Below are 7,225 nucleotides of genomic sequence, written 5' to 3' on the forward strand. Positions count from 1 at the left end.
ATTTCCAAAAGCAGTTTTTTTTTAAATAGCTGTAGGAATGTTCGGAATTGGTTTGAACAATTTTATAACGCGGATATAATAACTCAACGATTACATTACCATCGCTGCCAATTCAACATCCCATAATTGCCTTCAATTAGTCAGTTTCATTTATTTGGCATAGCCCTGTGAGCCATTCGGCTATTGAATCGGGTGCAACCGCAACAAACAAAAAACAAAAACATTGAGGATTTGGGAAGGGGGAGCGGATGGTTAAAGGCAAGGTTAAGATGAAGCAATTACAATGACACAGACTGGCTATAACTGAACCTGGCTTCCTGAGCCGTGCGCCTTAACACTAAACCTGAGAAATTCACTAATGCAGATGTGTGTCAATTTAGCTTCGTGAGGGTTCAGCATAAGATCCGTGTGCACGCCTGTGCAATCTGCTGCACAACCAAATCGCTCTCAAAATCGCGCAACTTCCATCACCTGCAACTGCTTTGTCCACATCTGGGCGAGTAGTTGCGCGACGAAGAAATGCGTTCAGGATTCATCTTGGTTCTTTCGGTAAAGTCACGGAGAAGGGAAATAATAAAATAATAAAAAGAAACCAATTAAATAATTCTCACGACGAGAACAGGTCTGTCGGAAAGACAGCGTCTGAATGACGCTGTCTTTCCGACAGACTTGTTCGTCACCGCGTACAAAACAACGTTCACCTGAGGACGGCTGCTTGCGTTGTGGCCGAAACGTCGTAAGAATTGTATTTTATTATGTTATACTTTTTATTATTTTATTATTTCCCTTCTACGTGACTTTACCGAAAGAACCAAGAAGATGAATCCCTGCAGTCACGAAAGCTTTAAAGCGTTCAGGATTGTTCCAACCAACCGCAAGCTTGTAAATGTGCGTGCCCAACAAATCGCAGAGCATATCGACACCTGCATGAAAGTAGAGTGTCTGGCTGTGAGCAGTTGCAAATGCTCGCAACCGGTTAGATCCGTCCACGTGCGATTCAGCTGCATGCAATCAAGTTGCACAACGGATTGCTCGGTTGTGGAGCTGGTCGAACACGGTTCTGTAAGAAAACTGATTACATTTCCCCCACAATGGTTTAGTGTCAAACGTCCATGTAGGAACGATCCAGGCAATATGTACTTACTGCAAATTGGATTATTTTTTATTTAGGCAAAAGGCTGCAATAATTGAGAAATGTTAGGTCAAGGACGTGTTAAGGGGCCGTCCATAAATGACGTCACGCACCTAGAGGGGAGGTCAGACGTTTGTGACGATGTGTGACGAGAGGGGGGGGGGGGTGGTTTGAGAAATGTGACGTCACATCAAAATGCGCAACTTTAAATTAATATAAAATTGTTATAACACTAATTGTTATAACAACACTACTACAACATCCGAGTGCAGCGCCACATTAAATACGCACTACAATAATGACAATAGTTTAAAGCGATTTAAAGCATGTTTTATTTTAAAAATGGAAATATAGTTTGGGGGGGGGGGCAGAGCTTTGTGACGTCATATTTGAGGGGGGGTCTGACTTTTTGTGACGCCGTGTGACGAGGGGGGGGGGGGTCAAAAATTGTCCAAAGTCGCGTGACGTCATTTATGGACGGCCCCTAAGAGTAGCAATACACCCATACAGTTAAACAACTGAAGCTACCAATCTGAGGGAACACAACTTGCAAACACAGCAGAGCGCGTATCCCTTGGGCAGGAAGATATTGAAGTTGGCCCGGGATCACAAGCGAGGAGATAAACAGGCGGACGACATCAGATTGGAATGTGTTTGGACATCTGAACTGAAAGATGATTAAAGTATTTTCTTTTAAATACATATGTTAAACGTGCAAGTGTTGTTATTTATTGCAGTTTAACGGTGACGGTAATAGCCGCTGTGGCGTTATCAGTTCCGTCTCGTGCAAGTGTCTGGAGGGCTCTGTGTGTGTGCTAATTGTTTACGTAATTATGCAAATGACATGCGCATTGGTATACAAGGTAAAGGTGTAGCCCTGCAATCGCCTGCTCACGCCACTGCTGCCACTGCTGGCAGTGGCGTGCTCAGGACTAATCGAGAGAGGGGGTAATTGGCCTTCTCTTCCACCCCGGATAGGCGCATTGGAGGTAAGAGTACCCACACTTTACCCCACCACACTCGACCTGCCATCAATACACTTGAGAGTGAATATAGTTTACCAGATGGTGAATATACCTCATAGTGAATATACTTGAAAGTGAATATACAGTCCTTCAGAAGGAGAATATTTATAGTGGAGGAATCCGATGAGCTATAAAAAAAAATTTTCCACATATCCAGTAGGGGCAGGTAAGAAGGTTACGGAAACATGATACTCTTAGGTTTTTTCGGTAAAGTCATGTAGGTAAGATTCCAAAGAACACAGGATGAGATGTTACTATCCTTTGTGCAAGCACTTCCAAGAGTTCATGAACAGTGAGCCTGGTGAAATTTGGAGAGCGCATCGTCAGTAGTGAACCTTTGGTTCCTAGGGTGTTTCGGCCTTTCATACTATACACCCTCCCCAAAGGCGGCCAGCGACAGGGTGTTCAATCCTACGCTTGCGTCCCATTCCCAATTAATCATAGGAGTTGCCTTGTTGTTGATAGCCAACATCCCATGGGACTATGCATGGCAGGGGCGTCCTCCTCCCTGAGTCAAGCATTGTTGACTGCATACCTCCTGGCCCTCTCACTTTGGGGCCCAGCTGGGGTCTTTCCTCTTCATCCAGAGCCACTGACTGCTGCCTTCTGCCGCCTCCGATACAGCTTTGATTGCCGAACGCTGGCTCTGGCCCTTAATTCCCAGGTCTCTAAGCAGTCTGGTTGTAGATGTTGCCACAAAACCTCTGCAGCCCACCTCCACTGGTCGGACTTCTGTGTTCCTGCCATGATGCCGTGCTTCGGCAGCTAGATCGGCATAGCGCAGATGTTTTCGCTCATAAGCCTCATCTACTGAGTCCTCCCAGGGTACTGTGAGCTCAATGATGAAGACCTTCTTGAGCGAACGGGACCAGAGCACCATGTCAGGTCTTAGGGTGGTGGTTGCGATCTCCGGAGGAAACGCAAGTTGCCGGCCAATGTCAGCTAGCATTTTCCAGTCGCGGGCCAAGCGCAGCTGGTCTCGCTCTATTGGTGTAGAGCCGCTCTTCGGTGGTTTAGCCCCTTCGCGGACAAAGGTCGTCCGTAAGGGGTGTGGTGCTGCTGGGGGTGGTAGGGAGTTGGTGGCAGCTCGCTTGTCCTCCAGGGCGGACGCAAGGTTTTTAAGGACTTGGTTGTGACGCCAAGTGTAGCGTCCTTGGGTGAGGCTTGTTTTACACCCTGTGAGAATGTGCCTAAGGTTGGCTGGCATGGAACAGAGGGCACAGTCCGGATCTTCACCATACCATTGGTGAAGATTAACTGGTGTTGGAAGGACGTCATATGTTGCTCTGATGGAAAAGCTCAACCGCCTCGCTTCCATGGCCCACAGATCCTTCCAGCTGATCTTCCTCTTCTCCACACTGTCCCATCGAGTCCACTGTCCCTGTTTGGCAAGAGAGACTGCCTTGGCCCACCTTGCAGCCTCCTCCTGATGGCGTACTTCCTGCACTACCATCTTCCGCCGCTCTGGTGCAGTGGCCTTACTCCAAGCAGCATGGCTAGTTAGCCCAAGGCCTCCTCTCCCTTGCTGAACATAACCCACAATGTCAGCATGTCTGAGGGCTGCTGTTGCCTCCTGGACTGATTTTCCTGGCTTCCATTGCGCCCAGTTGCCAAGGTCGGCGCGTTGTTGCTCACCACTGGGTCTCGAGATTCATTCAGTGTCATCTGGAGCCTGGTTTTTGCACACTTGAATTCCTCGGTTAGACTGGTGAGGGGCAGCTTGAGGACACCATCTCCATAGAGGCCTATGGTGGTAAGGCATCGTGGAACTCCGAGCCACTTCTTTAAGTAGCTCGTGACTCCTCTTTCCATCTTCTCCACTGTTGAGATTGGAACCTCATACACTGCTAGGGGCCACAACACCCGGGGTAGGAGACCAAACTGCAGACACCAGGCCTTTAACTTTCCAGGTTTCCGGGTGTTGTCGATGGACTGTAGGCTACTACTGATGTCTTTGTGCAGCTGTTGCACCTGGTCTTTGTCCTTCAGGCTTGCATCATACCACCTTCCAAGGCTTTTTACCGGCTGCTCAGACACTGTTGGGATTTGGTCATCTCCGATGAAGAATTTCAGGTCACAGAGTACTCCCTTCACAATCGAGATGCTGCGTGACTTGGATGGTTTAATCTTCATACGGGCCCAGCTGATGTTCTCCTCGAGTTTTCTGAGCAGTCTCCTGGTGCATGGGACAGTGGTGGTCAATGTTGTAATGTCGTCCATGTAGGCTCTGAGTGGAGGGAGGCGAAAACCAGAGTCGACTCGCTGTCCATCAGCAACCCATTTTGAGGATCTGATGATAACCTCCATTGCCATTATGAATGCCAATGGAGAAATGGTACATCCCGCCATTATACCTACATTCAGGCATTGCCATGAGGTGGTGAACTCTGAGGTGGTGAAGCAGAACTGCAGATCCTGAAAGTACGACTTCACCAGGGTTGTGATGGTGTCCGGTATGTGGAAAAATCTGAAGGCAGACCACAGGAGTTCATGGGGCACAGAGCCAAATGCATTGGCGAGGTCGAGGAAGACTACATGGAGGTCCCTTTTCTCCACCTTGGCCATTTGGATCTGGTGCCAGATCATGCTGGAATGTTCCAAGCAGCCAGAGAACCCTGATATTCCTGCCTTCTGTACAGATGTATCGACGTACGCATTCCTTTGCAGGTACTCGGCCATCCTCTGGGCAATGACCCTAAAGAAGATTTTACCCTCGACATTCGGTAAAGTCACGTAGGTAAAAATAAATAATAAAAATAAAATAATTGAAATAATAATAGAAATAAAATTATAAATCACGACGTTTCGGATGCAACACAAGTCTCCGTCATCAGGTGGGACCGTCACAGCTAAATTTACTGTATCAAGTGAGGCAAAATTCCACCTGATGACGGAGACTTGTGTTGCCTCCGAAACGTCGTGATTTATAATTTTATTTCTATTATTTATTTTTTACCTTCGTGACTTTACCGAAAAAAACCTAAGAGTATGAATCCTTGCAGTCACAAAAGCTTCAAATCCAGAAGAAACATGATAGTCGTGCAAAGTACAATAAAGGTAAACAAATCACCCAGACACATTCAAATACAATTAAACCATCTCCATCCTTCCAGGCAAAGCCAACTGAGGTTCTTAATAGTTAATGCATTTTTCTTGGATCTTTCGGTAAAGTCACGTAGAAGGGAAATAATACAATAATAAAAAAAATATTAAATTCTCACGACGTTTCGGCCACGACACAAGCAGCCGTCCTCAGGTGAAGAACAGAGCTGTCGCAAAGACAGCGTCCTAATGAACACCGCTAAGCTTGGCAGCGTATTTTAAGCTGAGTGCGAGGAGCAGAGCGCTTTGACAAAGGAGTTTACATATCAACAGAGGAATTTAGCATATTGACGCTAAAGAACTGCTACTACCATACAATAAACCGATGTGAAAAAAACTAGGTATAAACTACAATATATTTTGATTTAAAGCTTTCGTAACTGCAGGGATTCATATTCTTGGTTCTTTCGAATTTTCTTGCTGTGGATTTCACACCTGATGATGATTGCTTGTGTTGCAGTCGAAACGTCGTGAAAATGTAATTGTTGTATCTTTTATTATTTCCCTTCTACGTGACTTTACCGAAACAACCAATAATATAATCAATATACTCTCCAATATATATACTCAATATGCTCTCTTATTGGAGAGTATATTGATTATATTGATGTAGTTTATATTTTAGTTTTTTATCGGTTCACTATATGGTAGTCATTATATAGTGTAGTGTATACCCAGTTACTTAATGTTAATAGCTCAGCTTATTGGAGAGTATATTGAGTACATTGATTATGTTGATGTAGTTTATACCTAGTTTTTTCACATCGGTTTATTGAATGGTAGTAGGGTAGAAGCAGTTATTTAGCGTCAATACGCTAAATTCCTCTGTTGATATGTAAACTCCTTTGTCAAAGCGCTCTGCTCCTCCCACCCAGCTTAAAATACGCTGCCAAGCTTAGCGGTGTTCATTAGGACGCTGTCTTTGTGACAGCTCTGTTCTTCACCTGAGGACGGCTGCTTGTGTCGTGGCCGAAACGTCGTGAGAATTTGAGTTTTATTTTCATTATTTCCCTTCTACGTGACTTTACCGAAAGATCCAAGAATATGAATCCCTGCAGTCACGAAAGCTTTAAATCGAAAGTTAATGCATTGTAATTGTTTTTTACCCTTTAGTCTCACATGGTGTTGGACCAGATGACGGCTCTAAGAAAAGCTGTCTCGGGTGTGGACCAATCAATTTCAAGGACAGTGCATACATTATCAGAGTTGTGTTTTTTTGTTTGCATTCCGACCGCAGGTATTGTGGTCAATGTATACATGACTCCTTGTAAAAAAAGATGTCAGTTTTGTTGCCAGATAAAAGTGTAAAAACCAATGATCATATTTTGCTAGTGGGAAAGGAGGTTCCAATGGTGTTAATGCATTGTACTCGATAGCGAACATACGTGAAAGTGAAAAAGACTTTGCATGAATGCAGAGTACTTGACAATATTGGTCACATTCAAAGTACCGTACTTGATCGTGAACAGACGAGTACTTAATAGTGAATACACTCGTCAAGACCGACACTGGAGGAGGAGGAGGATGTATCCACAACTCTGTTGCCTGATGAAGCTGCTGCTGGTAGTTGTTGTAAGTTGCGGGCTACTTTGACTTGCATCCCACTGGCATTTTTGCACACAGCGTTGCTGTACGGTGCCTTTTCTGCAATATTTTGCTGTCTTCTTGGATTTTCTGTTTGCACAGTCACATAGTCACTTTAAGATGTTTTCTTGTTCATGTTTTTGTTTGTTGCGGTTGCACCCAATTCAAGAGCCGAATGGCTCACAGGGCTATACCAAAACACATTCCTGCGGAGGGAGCTGGTAGGAACGTTGGGTTGCTCGGTCAATGGCCAGGGTCAACCGCGGCGTGGTGTATTCCGCAAACATTCCAGACTGTGAGGGCGGGCACAAGCCGGCGTGAGTAGGTTAAACGTTGAGTTTTATAAGGGCACCACGGGGTGACCAGCCCCTCCCCACCCAGC

The sequence above is a fragment of the Lethenteron reissneri genome, chromosome 22, assembly GCF_015708825.2.
Source record: "Lethenteron reissneri isolate LAM-NWPU_2019-01 chromosome 22, ASM1570882v1, whole genome shotgun sequence".
Classification (NCBI taxonomy): domain Eukaryota; kingdom Metazoa; phylum Chordata; class Hyperoartia; order Petromyzontiformes; family Petromyzontidae; genus Lethenteron; species Lethenteron reissneri.